Source organism: Heterocephalus glaber, unplaced genomic scaffold (assembly GCF_053883595.1).
Source record: "Heterocephalus glaber isolate CG9 unplaced genomic scaffold, H.glaber_assembly_v1.0 deba00001060, whole genome shotgun sequence".
Classification (NCBI taxonomy): domain Eukaryota; kingdom Metazoa; phylum Chordata; class Mammalia; order Rodentia; family Bathyergidae; genus Heterocephalus; species Heterocephalus glaber.
In genome coordinates, this window is record NW_028258185.1 from 3056403 (window position 1) to 3075040 (window position 18638).

Here is an 18638-nt window from a genome sequence, read left to right on the forward strand (position 1 = left end):
AATTCCAAACCAACCGTTCTTCAGCCCAAATAACTGAGCTACATGCAGTTATAGCGGTCTTTTCTGCATTCCCTGAACAAGCCTTTAATCTCTTTACTGACAGTGCTTACATTGCTCAATCTGTTCCCCTATTAGAGACATGTGGATTGATAAAACACGCTTCTCAAACTGGTGGTCTTTTCATTCAACTACAAGATCTAATCAAAAAAAGATCCAAGCCTTTTTTTATTGGGCATCTTCGTGCCCACTCTAAACTACCTGGCCCACTTACAGAAGACAACCGGTTAGCAGATCTGGCCACAAGACCTCAGGTTTCTGCTTACTCACTAAGTATTGATGCCTCCATTCAGATTGACCAGGCACAAAAGGCACACCAATTACATCACCTTAATGCTCGCATGCTTCGCCTTATGTATAAACTTACTAGAGAACAAGCTAGACAAATTGTTAAAACCTGCCCTACGTGCACTCTTCATCTTACCACACCTCATCTGGGAGTTAATCCTCGTGGCTTGATTCCAAATGCCCTATGGCAAATGGACATCACATATTACCCTGAATTTGGAAACCTTAAATATATACATGTCAACATTGATACATATAGTGGATTTATATTTGCCACCCTACAGTCCGGGGAAACTACTAAACATGTAATTGCCCACCTTCTAGTTGCCTTCTCAGTACTTGGATGTCCACAGCAAATTAAGACAGACAATGGTCCAGGCTTTGCCTCAGTTTGCTATCTAAATACGGCCACAACAATAGTTTTGATATACGTGTTGGAGTCCAAAATTTCTCTCTCTGCTCAGTAGTGCTTAATGGCCCTGCCACCATTTGCCCTGCCCCGGGTCACGTACTCGTCTGTGGAGGGAGCTTGGCATTCACCTCCCTCCCCACTAATTGGACTGGGCTGTGCGTGGTGGCGACTCTCCTCCTGGACATCTCCCTTATTCCTGGAGATGAGCCAGTGCCCTTGTCCAGCTTTGACTATATCGCTGGGTGACATAAAAGGGCCATCTCACTGGTCCCCTTGCTCGTGGGGCTAGGGGTGTCCGGCGCCCTTGCCCCTGGCTCTGCTGGCGTCAGAGTGGCATTACATTCCTATGCCAAACTATCCAACCAATTGATTAATGATGTTCAAGCTCTCTCCAACACTCTTACAGATATACAAGATCAGATTGATTCTCTGGCTGAGGTGGTCCTTCAAAATAGAAGGGGTCTGGACCTCCTCACGGTGGAACAAGGAGGGATTTGCATAGCCCTAAATGAATATTGTTGTTTCTATGCCAATAAATCTGGGATCGTCAAGAGAAAAATTCGCAAACTTCAGGAAGATTTAAACAGACGATGACAAGAATTCACTCAAAATCCCCTCTGGACTGGCCTCAATGGTTTCCTCCCTTATCTCCTCCCTTTGCTGGGACCCTTATTGGGTCTACTCTTGCTCATTTCTTTGGGGCCCATACTTTATAACAAAATCATGGCCTTTCTTAGAGCCCAGATAGAGGCAATAAAAACAGAGCCCATACAGGTCTACTATAATAGATTGGCAATGGCTGACCAGGACGAATGTCAGACCATCGATTAGGTCCTTGCCGTGGCAAAGTGTTCTCGCCCCACCTGGTGAGAGGGCTGGCAAGCCAATGACGGGCAACTGAGCAAGCATGCCATGCAATGAAAAAGCCCTCGTGCGCCGCCTAAGACAGGTACCAGAGCCTTGATTCTCTGGTTAACCGATGATGGGTAAGGTGCATGGTGCAGACACATATGTTGCTCTGACCCAAGACAGGCTCAGCCCCCACAGGCTTGGCTCTCCTGACGCCTTTCTTATAATTATAATTCTAAAGGGAGGACCTGTGGGGGGCCTTGCCCCCCCGCTAGAACTCTTGAGTGCCTTTTACGGACATATCTGGGCCTGCTGCAAATCTACCCGGCAACAAGGAAGTAGCCCCAGTACCCTCCTCTTGCTCCTCCCCTCTAGCCCTAGGGTATATATGTTGTAGCAGCTTCCGCAATAAATGAGACTTGATCAGAAACTTGTCTTGTCTCCATCCCTCATGTCCCCTGTCCTTTGTCATTCTCACTCCCCCTCTAGGGTCTCCGTTGACTTACCCGCGGGCCGGGACACCCAACCAAAAAGAACTATACACCAATCTCACTAATGAACATAGATGCAAAAATCCTTAATAAGATACTGGCAAACAGAAAGCAGAAGATCATCAAGAAGATCATACACCCTGATCAAGTGGGATTCATCCCAGAGATGCAGGGATGGTTCAACATAAACAAATCAATCAATGTAATACACTATATCAATAGAGCCAAGGACAAAAACCATATGATTATCTCCATAGACACAGAAAAAACGTTTGACAAAATCCAACATGCATTTATGATAAAAACCCTACAAAAAATTGGAATAAATGGTCTCAACCTCAAACTGATAGAAGCCATCTATGAAAAACCAACAGCCAATATCATACTAAATGGTCAAAAACTGAAATCCTTCACATTAAATCAGGAACAGGACAAGGATGTCCACCATCACCACTCTTGTTCAATATAGTTTTGGAAACATTAGCCACAGCAATTACACAAGAGAAAGAAATAAAAGTAATAAAGATAGGAAATGAAGAAGTCAAGTTGTCATTATTTGCACATGACATGATACTCTATATAGAAGACCCCAAGAACTCCACCACAAGTCTTCTAGACTTAATAACCAAATTAGGTCAAGTAGCTGGTTACAAGGTCAACTCAAAAAAATCAATAGTTTTCCCCTACACAAATGACAGACTCACTGAGAGAGAAATAGGACAAATAATTCCTTTCACAATAGCATCCAAAAAACTGAAATACCTAGGAATCAACCTAACAAGAGAACTCAAAGAACACTTCTGTGAAAACTACAGAACTCTGAAAAGAGAGATTGAAGACGATATCAGAAAATGGACAGATATCCCCTGCTCCTGGGTAGGATCAATATAGTGAAAATGGCCATACTTCCAAAACTGGTATATAGATTTAATGCAATTCCAATTGAGATCCCAGCAGCATACTTCATAGATGTTGAGAAAACAATCCACAAATTCATTTGGAGCAAGAAGAGACCCAGAATAGCAAAAGCAATCCTAGGTAACAGAGACATGGCAGGGAGTATCACAATCCCCAACCTGCAACTCTACTGCAAAGCTACTATGATAAAAACAGCATGGTACTGGCAAAGAAACAGACCTGGGGACCAGTGAAACAGATTAGAAGATGCAGGAACAACGCCAGACACATTCAGCCATCTTATTTTCCATAAAGGAGCTAAACACCCTCATTGGAGCAAAGGTAGCCTCTTTAATAAATGGTGCTGGAAAAATTGGGTTTCAACTTGCCAAAGATTAAAACTAGAACTGTATCTCTCACCATGCACTAAACTAAAATTAAAATGGATTAAAGATCTAAATATTAAAATAGAAACTCTGAACCAGTTGGAACAGAGTTTAGGTAGAACTCTTGAAGACTTCAGTGTAGGAAAAGATTTTATGAACAAAACCTCAGTTGCCCTTGAACTAGCACAAACAATCAACAAGTGGGATCTCTTCTTATTAAAAAGCATCTGCACAGCAAGAGAAACCACCAGCAGTGTGACGAGACAACCAACAATGTGGGAAAAAATCTTCACCTGCTTTTCCTCAGGGGTCTACTATCTCAAATCTATAATGAACTTAAAAAGATCAGACCTCCCAAATGTAAAGACCCAATCCATAAATGGGCATCTGAAAGGAGCAGACATTTCTCAGACAAAGAAGTAGAAATAGCAACGAAATATATGAAAAAAATTTCAATATCACTGGTCATTTGAGAGAGGCAAATGAAAACAACACTGGGATTCCATGTCACACCAGAAAGAATGGCTGCTATTGTGAAATCAACCAATAACAAATGCTGGCAGGGCTGTGGGGAAAGAGGAACCCTGAGCCACTGCTGGTGGGAGTGTAGACTGGTGCAAGCAGTGTGGACATCAGTATGGAGATACCTCAAAGAACTAGGACTGGAAGTCTCATTTGACCCTGCTATTCCACTGCTGGGGCTCTTCCCCAAAGAATTAAAAGGGTCATACCACAGTGTTATATGTGCACCCATGTTCATAGCAGCACAGTTTGTGATAGTTAAAACTTGGAAACAGCCAAAATGCCCATCAACTTGAGACTGGATAAAGAAAATGTGGTTTTTTAATAAATTGGAGTACTACTCAGCCATAAAAAATGAGAAATTGGAACCATTTATAGCTAAATAGTTGCACATTGAGGTGATACTCTCAAGTGAAATAAATCAACACACATGTATAAATACCAAATAGCTTCTTTGGTGTGAGAAACTGAAAGTGTAAATAAGGACTAAAATGTATAATAGGTAATGTAAAATAGGAAGAAAATGGGCAAAGAGAAATGTTGTGGGAGGGTTGGGGGAAAGGAAAGAAGGAAATGGAATTAATATGAGAAAATGGAAAAATAGGAACAAAATCTTTGTAAATATGATGGAATGTAGGGGTTGAAGGTAGGGCTGGGCAAGGGTGAAAGATGGGAACCAAGAGAGATTATGTAAAGATGCAAATTTCCAATAATGAATGTCATTATATTGTATACCTAAAATGTACCAATGATTAGAATAAATAATCGATAATGTAAAATAGGAAGAAAATTTCCAAAGGGCTAGGGGTAATGGGAGGGGCAGGGGAAAAGATAGAAGGAAAAATGATGGGAAATTGGAAAGATGGAAATAAAGTCTTTGTAAATAGGGAAAGATGAAGGGGGTGAAGAGAGGGCTAGGAATGTGAAAAAAATAAGAACCAAGATGCATCATGTAAAGGTACAAGTTCCCAATGAGAAATGTAATTGTGTTGTATACCTAAAATGTACTAATAAAAGAATTTAAGAAAAAAATAACAATATCAATTCTAAGAATAATAATCTTATTAACATATGTGTGTTAGTAAAAGTAACTCATCACATAAATAGGTCAGTGAATATAAGTCCTAAGAATGATAGCAGCATGCATTTGAGGAGGACTATCAGCCACCACAGTGTTAGCTGTCAGAGGTAAACCTGTCAGGAAACAAAGAAAAAAAGAACAATTTTCTATACCAAAAGTAAATGGCTATTTTTTGAACAAATCCATGAGGAAATTAACATTAAAACATAAGAGTACTTGAGTTAAATTTCTGAATGTGTTATGATAGTCCTCCAAATTGATTCAATATTTTGCTGAAATTTGAAGGGATTATTAATATGAAACAAGAAAATAGAACTGAACTTTGAACCTCAGAAATAATTACATTATTGGTAGATTTTTATAGGCACCTGGGTGAAAAAACAGCTATAGGTAACTATCAAGAACTATTAGCTTGCCAATATGCCAGGAAAAACAGTCAGGGTCTGCAACAGAAAAACTCACTCTGGTAGAATGCAGTAGAGAGTATCTTGTGCATATTAGATCTCCAGTGAGTAGTTAACAAATAAATAATGAGATGCAGGGAATCTGAAGGGAGCCTAAAATTTGTAGAGAAAACAAATCTTTGAAGAATCCAGACATAAACACTTGCTGGGGAGCACTCTCAATTACAAAAGTGCAAGAAAGAAACAAAAGAAAGTTTAAAAAGAATGATCTCAGAGAGAGCTGAAGTTCCTTCAATGTACAGGGATTCAGCCTCACAGACTAAATAAGTGAGCAGGTTTTCCAGTATCATTATTCTAGAGGTACAGTAAAGACCCACATTCCATCCTGGATTCCTTTCATTCTAGTGCCTCCCAGGGATACTCTGACTCCTTTTGAAGTTTATCACAGAAGCTTTCTCTTCTGCATGAATGCTCACTACAGGGCCCACTCAGGTTTTCATGAAGGCTGGATCTGAGTATTACAGGTAAGGGGCATCAGGGATATGGTTAAGGTTTCTAGCATCTCAAGCTTTGAATTCTCAGAGGTTATAATTAAATAAATATTTCCTTGTCTTTCCAGTCTCCAAACAATTCTGCTCCCTTGGGATAAAGACGGAAGAGTGAAAATTTTTTGGTCCATTTGGTGTCCTCCTATGAAATAAAAGAGTGAGATAGATTTATTTTCTCTATAGAAAAATATTTTCTTTGTTTTTTTGAAATCAAAGTAGTAATTGTCCCCTAAAGAAAGATTAATTTGTACAAGGAACCAATCCAGGGAATCATCTCTCTCTGCCTCTCCCTTGATTAATCATTGGCAACTTAATGGGTAATTTAGTGTTCATATGTCATGAAAAAAAACCCTTTCTACCTTTTTCTTCTTATTTCTTTATTTTCCAATACATTTCACAAATTGACAGATAAAATTGTATGTGCTCAGTGTGAACAACATTATGTTATAAACATAGCACATTGTGAAATTGTGAAATCTAGAAAATTTACATACACATCACCTTATTTAGTTATTATTTTTGTGGTAAAACATTGAGTACCTCTTCAGAATTTCCCCAGAACACAATAAATTTTCACAAACTATAATTGCCATGTTATAAAACAGAACACTTGACCTTATTCTTTCTCTCACTGGAATATCAGAGCCTTTGACAAACACTTCTCCAGGTCCACTTATCAGCTTCCCTAGACTCTAGGCACATCTACCTCTCTGTATCTCTTTTTTTTAATCATTAAGTTTATTGGTGGATTTAGATATACAGTATGATGACTTTTATTGTGGGAATTTGTACTTTTACATGATATATCTTGGTTCTTATTCTTTCCCCATTCCCTTGCCTTCCATTCAACCCCTCCACCCCTCCCTATTTACAAAGATTTTGTTTCTGTTTTTCACTTTCTTGTAATTATTTCTTTCCCTTCTTTCCTTTCCCGTACACCTCCAGGTTCTCATTCCCCTTCCCCTTTGGAACTTTCCTTTCTATTTCACATTACCTATTACACATTTTGATCCTCATCTATATTTTAGTTTAGCACACCAGAGAAATGATTCATTCATGTGATTTACACAAGTGTCCTATCTATTTCACTTAAGAATATGGCCTCAATGTACATTGATTTAGCTAAAAATGTCCTCATTCTTTATGGCTGAGTAGTACTCCATTTTATATATAAAAAATATTTTCTTTATCCAGTATCCAGTTGATGGGAAACTGGACTGCTTCCAAGTTTAAGCTACTAAAAACTGCAACAATAAACATGGGTGTGCATCTACTCCTGTGCTATGATATTTTTAATTCTTTGGGGAAGATACCCAGCAGGGGAATAGCTGGGTCAAATGGGAACTCTAATCCAAGTTTTCTGAGGCATCTCCATACTGAATTCCACAGTGGTTGCAAAAGTTTACACTCCCAGAAACAGTGGAGAAGGGTTCCTTTTCCCCTATAGCTCTGCTAGTATTTGTTACTGGTTGATTTCTTTATAATAGCCATTCTTTTTGGAGTGAGGTCAAATCTTAGCATTTCTTTCATTTGCATCTCTCCAGTGACCAGTGATGTTCAATATCTTTTCATATTTGCTACTTGTACTTTTTTGTCTGAAAAATCTCTGTTCCTTTAAGATGCCCATTTTTGGATTGGGTCTTTAAATTTGGGAGGTTTTGACTTCTTTTCATATGCTATAGCTTCTAGGCCATTTATCTAAGATCAACTGTAGCTCTTTATATATCCTACACAGTAGACCTTTGTCTTTGTAAACAATGGTAAAAAGTTTTTCCCACATTGTGTGTTTCTTCATTTTGTTGGTATTTTCTCTTGCAGTGCAGAAGCTTTGTAATAAAAAGAGGTCCCAGTTTTAGATATTTTGTGCTAGTTCACGTGACTGAGGTTTTGATCATGAAGTCTTTTCCTACACCAATGTCTTCAAGAATTCTACCAAACTTCTCCTCCAGCCAGGTTAGTGTTTCTGTTTTAATAGTTAGGTGTTTGTTCCATTCTGATTTTACATTAATAGATGGTGAGAGATATACTTCTAGTTTTACTCTATGGCAAGTTGAAACCTAAATTTTCCAGCACCATTTATTAAAGAGGCTATCTTTACTCCAGTGAGGGTATTTGGCTCCTTTCTCAAAGATGAGGTGGGTGAGTATGTCTGGAGTTGTTTCTGCATCTTCTAATCCATTCCATTGATCCTTGGGTCTTTGCCAGTACCATGCTGATTTTTTCACAGTAGTTTTGTAGTATAGTTTCAATTTTGGGATTATGATACCCCCTGCCTTGTCTTTGTTGTCTAGAATTGGTTTTGCTATCCTAGGTCTCTCCTTGTTCCAAATGAATTTTTGGATTATCTTCCCTAGTTCAGTGAAGTATGCTGTTGGAATTTAAATTGGGATTTCATTGAATCTATATAGCAGTTTTAGAAGTATGGCCATTTTCACTATATTGGTTCTTCCTTCCCAGGAACAATGGATGTCTTTCCATTTCTTGATATCCTCTTTAATTTCTTTTTTCAGATTGCTATAGTTTTTAGAGTAGAGTTCTTTGATTTCTTTCCTTAAATTGATTTCTTTGTATTTCATTTTTTAGATGCTATTGTGAAAGGAGTTTTTTGTCCAGTTTCTCTCTCAGTGGGTCTGTTGCTCGTGTAAAGGAAGGTTATTGATTTTTGTGTGGTGACCTTGTATGCAGCTACTCTACTGAATATGGTTATTAAGTCTAGAAGAGGTTTTGTGGAGTTCTTTTGGTCTTCTATATAGAATTTCATGTCATCTCCAAATAATGATAATTTAAATTATTTGTTTCCTATTTTTATTCCTTTTAATTCTTTCTCTTGTCTAATTTCTGTGGTGAATGTTTCCAGAAGTATATTGAACAGGAGTGGTGACAGTCAACATCCTTTTCTTGTTCCTGATCTGATGTTGGCTGTTGGTTTTTCATAGATGGCTTTTATCAGGTTGAAATAAAGACCATGTAGTCCCATTTTCTGTAAGTTTTTTTTTTTTTTTACCATGAATTGGTGTTGTATTTTCTCTGTTTTTTCTGCATTAGTTGAGATCATCTTTTTTTTTCTTCCTGGATCTGTTAATCTGGTATATTACATTTATTGATTTGCTTATGTTGAACTATCCCTGCATTCTGGGGATGAATCCCACTTGGTTAGGTTGTATGATCTTCTTGATATTCTGCATACTGATTGCCAGTATCTTACTGAGGATTTTTGTGTCTATGTTGATTAGAGAGATTGGCCTATAATTCTGTTTCTCAGTTGGGTCTTTCTGTACTTTTGGGATCAAAGTGATGCTTGCTTCTAGGAATGAATTTGAAAATATTGCTTCCCTTTCAATTTCACTGAAGAGTTTAAACAGTAGTGGCAATAGTTCTTCCCTAAATGTCTTGCAGAATTCAACAATAAACCTATCAGGACCTGGTCTTTTCTTTGTACGTAAGTTTTAATTATGTTTTCCATTTTGTTGATTGATATTTTTATTTCTAGAATTTTTAAGTCTTCTTCATTCAAATTTGGTAATTCATGTGTATCTAGAAATCTTCCCATTTCTTTTGTGTTTTCCATCTCATTGGCATATAAGTTCTCACAATATGTACTGATGATCCTCTGGATTTCTGCTGGGTCTGTTGTATTTCTAGACTTTTCAATCCTAAGTGCATGGATTTCAGTCTTTTGTTTTTTGAGAAGGTTTGTTAAGGGTTTGTCGATTCTGTTTATTTTTTCAAAGAACCAACTCTGGTTCATTGCTTTTTTGTATCATTCTCTTAGTCTCCATTGTATTGATTTTTGTGCAGATCTTTATAATTTCCTCCTTTGGATGAGCTTTGGGTTGGTCTTGCTCTTCTTTTTCTAGGAGTTTGAGTTTCAGCATTAGGTTGTTTAATTGCACTTGGTCTGTTTTCCTAATATTAGTATTCACTGCTATGAATTTCCCTCATGGGACAGTTTTCATTGTTTCCATAAGGCTGATATGTTGTATTGGCATTTTCATTTAATTGTAAAAAAGGTATAAATTCTTCTTTACTTTCCTCTGTGACTGTTCTCCTGACTGAGAACTGAACTCCTCTGTTCAGGAGTGTGTTCAATTTCCATGTGTTTGTGAAGTTCTTGTGGTTACTTTTGGGATTGAGCTCCAATTTCATTGCATTATGGTCTGATAATATACAGGGGATAACTTCAAATTCTTTGCATTTACTTAAACATGTTCTATGAGCAAATATGTAGTTTATTTTGAACAATGACCCATGTGCAGCTAAAATAATGTGAATTTTTATTTTGTGGGGTGAAACAGTCTGTAAGCAACTGTTCAGTCAATTTGTTCAAGAGTTTGAATGAGTTCTGGTATTTCATTGTTTTTTTTTTCTAGTTGATCTATTTGTGATAGTGGGGTATTGAGGTCCCCCACTACTATTGTGTTAGTGCTTATTTGATTTTTCATGTCCACTAATACTTGCTTTATATAGTTGGGTACAATAGTATTTGGTGCACATATATTTATGATTGTCATCTTTTCCTCTTGGATTGTTTCCTTTGCAAGGATAGAGTGGCCTTTTTCATGTCTCTTAATTAGTGTTGGTTGAAATTCATTTTATCTTCAAATAGAAAATAGTATAGCTACTCCTCCTTTTGGGGGAGGTGTTCCTGTTGCATGGAGTATTGTTTTCCATGATTACCTTTCAGTCTATGAGGGGTTTTTTTTGGATTAAGTTTGTTTCTCATGTGCAGCATTTTGTTGGTTCTTTTTTCTTGACCCCTTTCTACCAGTCTATTTTTTTTTTGATTGGTGAATTTTGACCATTAACAGTGATGGTTATAACTGATATGTATTGAATTATCCTTGTCATGACCTTTTCTTGTTGTTGGATTCTCACCTCTTTGCATTTAATGTCTTGTATTTCCCAGTAGATTCATTTTTTGGGCTTTGTGGCTTTGTGACATTTATTGTGATTTCCTAGCATGTTGTTTAAAAATTTTTGGAGTGCTGGTTTGGTATTCATGAAGTTTCTCAGGTGTTCTTTGACATGAAAATATCTTATTTCTCCATCGATTTTGAAAAATTGTTTTGCAGGGTACATCGATCTTGATTGGAGGTTATTTTCTTTTAGGGATTGAAATACTTCACTCCAGGCTCTTCCTGAGTTCAGGGTTTGTGTTGAGAAGTCTGCTGTGGCTGTGATTCTGATGTGGCTTTCCTTTTTAGGTGATTCATTTCTTTTCTCAAACTGCTTGTATTATTTTGTTCTCCTGTTGTGTTTCTGGACTCTTGACTATATGCCTAGGTGTAGAATTTTTATATCAAGGCTAGTTGGAGTCCTATATGCTTCACTTATTTGTATGTCAAATTTTTTTCCCCTACTTGGGAAGTTTTCTGCCATTACTTCTGTGAAAATTTTTTATGTCATTTGCAATATTTCCTGGTTCTTCACTGACTCCCATCAGTCTTATTTTATTCTTTTTTGCATCATCTAGCAGCTGCTGCATTGATTTCTCATGGTCCCTTGCTTTTTTAAAGAAATCGTTTTTTTCCTGGTCACTAATCACAATCCTGTCTTTTATGTCTGATATTCTATCCTAACATTGGCTCTTTCTGCTCTGTAAACTTTCAATGGAGTTTTTAATCTCCTGGATATCTGTTTGCATCTGTTTTATGGATTACATCTGTTTTCTATGCTCAGATTCCATCGTGTTCCTCAGCTCCTCTATTTTCTTTTGTTTTGTTTTATTTTTGGTACCGGGAATTGAATATGGGTCCTTGTGCTCACACAGCAGATGGCAAAAGCACTGAGCTAAATCCCTGGCTCTATTTTCTTTTATCTGTGTCTGCTCTAGAGTTATTACTCATGTCTTTCACTATGGAAACAATCTCTGTTGCTATCTGAGAAATTATTTTTGATTTAATTTTTTCCAGATCCTCTTTGGTTGCCAGTTCAGGGAGTCTGGGTGGTTGAGTATCAGATTCTTCCATCTCCTTTTCCCTTGGTGTTGCCTTTGGTGATTTGGAGTTCTGGTTTTGTGTCTTGTTTAGTCTTCTTCTCATTTCAACTGATGTATCCTGCTGAACCTTTATTGTGGTGACTCTTTGCTTTCCTGGGAGCTTCAATTCTCATGAAGCCTCAGAGAGGCCTTCTCTCTGCTACTCACCACTGTGCCAAATTCTGGGTTCAAAATTATTGCTGTCTGTATGCCTGTGCTGGGATGCTGTGTCTGGGCAGGATTTTGGCTGGGTCCCGAGTGCACTTAGCAATGGTATCTGGTCTGGGCTCTAGTTGGGGCCTGCCTGCATAGCTCATCTCAGGATGGGCTTTGTCTAGGGGTTGTGCCCCTGAGTGGCTGGTTTCTCAGCTGGCCCCTGGCTGGGGTATGTGAATCCAAGCCCCTGTTGTCTGGGAAGCACCCTGACTGTGGCCTGTGCACCCTTGCAGTTGTTTTCTGGGTGAGCTTCTTGCTGGGGTCTGTGGATATTTATCCATGGTATTTGGTATTTGGGTGGGTCTGTGCCTGGGGCCTGGGCACAGGTGTTGTCTGGGTGAGCTTCTGGTTGGGGCTTACAAACCCACAGTGCTGATGACCAGGCAGTCTTCTGCCTGGGGCCTGCGTGTACTTACTGATGGGATCTAAGCATGAAAGTTTTATTTTGACTCTCAGTTTGTGGTAGTTTCAGTCCAGTAAGTTGGTTCCAAGGCAGAACCAGTATGGTGGAAGGACCTGGGCAGAGGAAATCAGGGAGAGTTCAAGGAAGGAGCTGGAGGCAGGTCTACTCTTCCAGGTCCTGGCCACAGCAACCCCATCTCTTTCAAGCAGTGTCCATCATCTAAGAACAAGTCAGCCTCACTGCCTCCATAATCCAATCACATTTCAAAAGCCTGACTCTTGAACTCAAAAAGCTTTGGAAGGACATCCAGGTATAAAACACAACCACCCTTGTCTATCTTTTATTTATGAAAAGAGATGGAGAGAGGAAGGGAACATAAAAAAAATTAAGATGTATTTTGTGCATATACTGGCTCCCCATGATGAAATTAATTGTTATGTACTGAAAACATGGAGTAATAAGAACATTTAAAAAAATGAATAAAAGTCAGTAAAGCCAAAAAATTACAAGTATTAAAATGATAGAAGACATAGCAGTGTGGGTACTAAAGAATCCATAAACCCTCTAAAGTTTCAAGTGACATTTATTAGAGTAGATTGTTTCTGGGATTACTTCACTGAAGCAATTACACTTTGTTTAAAGTAAACTTTGTGACTTTGAGATAACATTAAAGAATAAAAGTATCTACTTGGAGAAAATAGACTTATCTCACTCCATGCTACCTGGATAGATGCAAAATTTAAAATAAATTTTTAAGCTCTGCTTTCTTATTTGTACCCCAAGTGAGCTGACTTGTTTGGAGAATGAAAAGATAATAGACCAATTTACTTAATTAGGAGATCTGACAATTCAAACCATGAAGTGCTACAAACTATAAACTTGCTCTCGTGCCCCTCCGCAGGTATTCTCTGATCTCAAGCACCATGAAAACATGAAAGGGCTTCTGAGGGGCAGATCATGGAGGAAGAAAACTGCTGGAGACAATCATGCATGCTACTGCGGGCAGTTGGCCTTAAGGAGAAAAGGAGACAAGCTTTATTTGTAGAATAATGATGCTGAAAAATCATCACAATATTTCTTTAGCCTGTGAAGTTGATGTCTCTGTACTTTGAAGGAAATTTAGTTTCCATTGACACTTGTTATTTTCACCCATTGTGCTTCCTTTTCTCTTCTGGACTCTAAAGAATTTTTCCAATAAGAGTTATTTTCTGGAGAGTGCTCAACTCTTATTTGCTCTTTCTTATAAGTTCTGCCATTCTGTTAGATTTTCTTCACTCAATTATTTATTCATAAACAGTTGAAAACCTATTATGCATTAGGTATCTTCTATTTTATTCAAGTTGAAGTTTTTTTCTGTTTTCACAAGCAGATGCCGCTTGCTCAGAACTTTATTCACTGCATGCTATTGGGATTATCATTTTATCATACTGTTCACAATAACATATGAATACTATAAATTTTCCTGGTATTTAATAATTATTCCAATTTCCTTTTATCAAATTAATGATTCATTTACATATTGAGAAAAATATTGAATGATTATAGTTGCAGAGACTGTCTTGGCATTTTCTTTCTTTTTTTTCATATAATTATTGGTACATTTTAGTTATACAATACATTTACATTTATCATTGGGTGCTTGTACCAGAACATGATGTATCTTAGTTCTTATTTTTTCCTGCATTACCTGTGTGCCCTTCACCCCCTCCACCCTTCCCTATTTACATAGATTTTGTTTCCATTTATTTATTCCTTTCTCATAATTTTTCCTTTTCCTTCTTACCTTTCCCCTTCCCATCCCGCCACCCCTACACCTTTGTACCTTTTCCTATTTCAAATTATCAATTATTCATTTTAATCATTTTCATCCTTATTTACACTTTCAGTTTCTCACACTAGAGAAATTATTCGATATTTACACGTGTCCTATTTATTTCACTTAAGAGTATGGCCTCAATATGCATCCATTTAGCTATAAATGTCTCTAGTTTCTCATTCTTTATGGCTGAGTAGTACTCCATTTTATAAAAATAACCACATCTTCTTTATCCAGTTTCCAGTTGATGGGCACGTGGGCTGTTTCCAAGCTTTAGCTATTACAAACTGTGCTGCTGTAAACCTAGGTGCATGTATATCTCTGTAATATAATTCTTTATATTCTTTGGGGAAGATACCCAGTAGGGGAATAGCTGGGTCAAATGGGCTCTGTAGTCCTAGTTCTTTGAGGTATCTCCATACGGATTTCCACAGTGGTTGCACCATTCTGCACTCCCACCAACAATGGAGAAGGGTTCCTTTCTCTCCACACCCCCACTAGCATATGCTATTGGTTGATTTCTTGATAGCAGCCATTCTTTGTGGGGTGAGGTGGAATCTCAGTGTTGTTTTCATCTGCATCTCTCAAATGACCAGTAATGTTGAACATTTTTTCATATATTTATTTGCTGTTTTTACTTCTTTGTCTGAGAAATGTCTGTTCATTTCAGATGCCCATTTTTGAATTGGGTCTTTGAATTTGGGGGGGGTCTGATTTTTTTCAATTCTTTGCATATTCTTGATAGTAGACCTTTGTCTGAGGTACAGCTGCTAAAAATTTCTTCCCACATTCTAGGTTGTCTCTCAGCTCTGTTGGTAGTTTCTCTTGCAGTGCAGAAGCTTTTTAATACAATGAGTTCCCAGTTGTTGATTGTTTGTGCTAGCTCCTGTGCTACTCAGGATTTGTTCAAAAAGTCCTTTCCTATGCCAATGTCATCAAGGGTTCTACTTATCATCCAGCAAGTTTAGTGTTTCTCTCTTAATATTTAGATGTTTGATCCACTTTGTTCTTAGTTTAGTGCATGGTGATAGGTATGGGTCTAGTTTTAATCTTTGGAAGGTTGAAATCCAGGTTTTCCAACACTATATATTAAATAGGCTATCTTTCCTCTAATGAAGGTGATTGGCTCCTTTGTCAAAGATAAGGTGGCTGAGTATGTCTTTAGTTGTTTCTGCACCTTCTATTCTATTCCACTGATCCTGGGGTCTGTTTCTTTGCCAGTATCAAGCTGTTTTTATCACAGTAGCCTTGTAGTATAGTTTCAAGTTGGGCATTGTGATACCCCAAGCCATGTCTCTGTTGCCTAGAATTGCTTTTGCTATTCTAGGTTTCTTCTGTTTCCAAATGAATTTTTGGATTTTATCTAGTTCTGTGAAGTATGGTGTTGGAATTTCAATCAGCATTGCATTAAATCTATGTAGTAGTTTTGGAAGTATGGCCATTTTCACTATATTCGTTCCTCCTACCCAGGAACAAGGAATATCTTTCCATTTTCTTATATCCTCCTTGATCTCCTTTTCAGGGTGCTGTAGTTTTCAGCATAGAGGTCTTTTTCTTCCTTTGTTAGATTGATTCCTAGCTATTTCATTTTTTTGGATGCTATTGTAAACGTAATTATTTCCCTAATTTCTCTCTCAATGAGTCTGCTATTTGTGTATAAGAAGGCTATTGTTTTTTGAATGTTGACCTTATATCCAGCTACTCTTCTGAATCTGTCAATTAAGTCTAGAAGTCTTTTGGAAGAGTTTTTTGGGTCTTCAATGTAAAGTATCATATCATCAGCAAATAATGACAGTTTCACTTCTTCCTTTCCTATCTTTATTCCTTTTATTTCCTTCTCTTGTCTAATTGCTGTGGCTAATGTTTCCAGAACTATATTGAACAGGAGTGGTGATAGTGGGCATCCTTGTCTTGTTACTGATTTTAGCATGAAAGTTTTCAATTTTGGACCATTTAGTATGATGTTGGCTATTGGTTTTTCATAGATAGCCTTAATCAGGTTCAGATAAAGACCTTCTATTCCAATTTTCTGTAAGGTTTTTATCATGAATGGGTGTTGGATTTTGTTGAATGCCTTTTCTGTATCCATTGAGATGATCATATTGTTTTTGTCCTTGACTCTGTTAATATAGTGTATTACATTTATTGATTTATGTGTGTTGAACCACCCTTGCATCCCTGGGAAAAATCCGACTTGGTCAGGGTGTATGATCTTCTTGATGACCCTCTGTATTCTGTTTGCCATGATCTTGTTGAGGATTTTTGCATCTATGTTCATTAGCTAGATGGGTCTGTAGTTCTCTTTTTGGGCTGAGTCTTTCCCTGGTTTTGGAATCAAAGTAACATTTGCTTCCAGGAATAAATTTGGAAGCCTTGCTTCCCTTTCAATTTCCTTGATGAGTTTAAAGAGTAATGGTGATAGTTCTTCTTTAAATGTCTTGTAGAATTCCTCAGTGAAGCCATCAGGACCTGGGCTTTTCTTTGTTGGTAAATTTTTTATTACATTTTCAATTTCACTCATTGTAATTGATGTGTTTAGAATTTTTATATCTTCTTCATTTAACTTTGGCAATTTGTATGTAACTAGGAATCTGTCCATTTCTTCTGTGTTTTCCATTTTATTAGAGTACAGGTTCTCAAAGTAGGTATTGATGATACTCTGGATTTCTGCTTGGTCTGTTGTGACTTCACCTTTGTCATTCTTAATTGCATAAATTTGAGTCTTTTCTTTCCTTTTTTTGATAAGGTTGGCTAAAGGTTTATTGATTTTTTTTATTCTTTCAAAAAACAAACTCTGATGCATTAATTTTTTGTATAGTTCTCTTAGTCTCCATTGCATTGATTCCTACTCAGATCTTTATCATTTCCTTTCTTGTATGAGCTTTGGGTTTGTTATGATCTTCTTTTTCTAAGAGCTTGAGTTTCTGCATTAAGTTATTTAACTGAGTCCTCTCTGTTGTCCTAATATGGGCATTCACTGCTATGCATTTCCTGTGTAGAACTGCTTTCATTGTGTCCCACAGATTCCTGTATGTTGTACTGGCATCATCATTTACTTGTAGAAACTGTCTAATTTATTCTTTAATTTCCTCTGTGACCCATTGGTTATTCAGGAGGGTGTTATTGAATTTCCATGTGTTTGTGGGAGTTTTGCTTTTTCTTATGTTATTGATCTCCAGTTGTATTGCACTATAGTCTGATAACATACAGGGTATAACTTCAATTCTTTTACATTTACTTAGACACGTCCTATGAGCTAGCATGTGATCTCTTTTGGAAAATGACCCATGTGCACCTGAAAACAATGTGTTTTCTCATTTTGTGGGGTTGAATACTCTGTAAATATCTATTAAGTCCATTTGTTCAATATCTTGGTTCAGTTCTATAATTTCATTGTTAATTTTTTTCCTAGATGATCTATTTGTGGTAGAGTGGTGTTGAGGTCCCCCACTACAATTGTATTAGTGCTTATTTGGTTTTTCATGTCCATTAATATTTGTTTTGTAAAGTTGGGGGCATTCGTATTTGGTGCATATATATTTAGGATTGTCATCTCTTCTTCTTGGATTGTTCCCTTCACAAGTATGTATTGACCATCTTTATTTCTCTTAATTAGTTTTGGTTTGAAATCTACTTTATCTGAAAATAAGATTGCTATGCCTGCTTTTTTCTGGGTTCCTGTCTTGTGGAGAACTGTTTCCATCCTTTTACTCTCAGTCTGTGACTTTCCTTATGAGTTAGGTGTGTTTCTTGTGTACATCATATTGCAAGGTTTTGCTTCTTAATCCATTCTGTCAGTCTATTTCTTTTTATTGGTGAATTGAGGTCATTAACATTGATAGTTATAACTGAGACATATTGACTCATCCTTGTCATGATGTTTTACTGTTGTTGGCTCTTTTATTTCTTATTTTCTCATCTTTCCCTTTAGTGTCTTACCTTGCATGGTGTCTTCTCTCTGTTGGGCCTCATGGAGTTGTGACCTTCATTGCCTTTTTCTAGGATATTGCTTAATATCTGTCTTGGTATTTTCAAGAAGTTAACACAAATATTCTAGCGTTTTTATGTAACATTTCCTCTAGCTTCTGTTTTGAGAATAACCATTGTTCATTGAGTTAGTAAAAATGTCTGGTTTGCTTGTTTACTCACAGTCTTCACACTGGATGCTAACCACATAAATGCTTATTAGATTTATTGAAGCATGATTTCATATTATGTTTGGGTTTTTATTTATTGATGTATTTAATGATAGGTCACATTAACCAGCATCCTTGTGTTAAAGAAGCTTCCT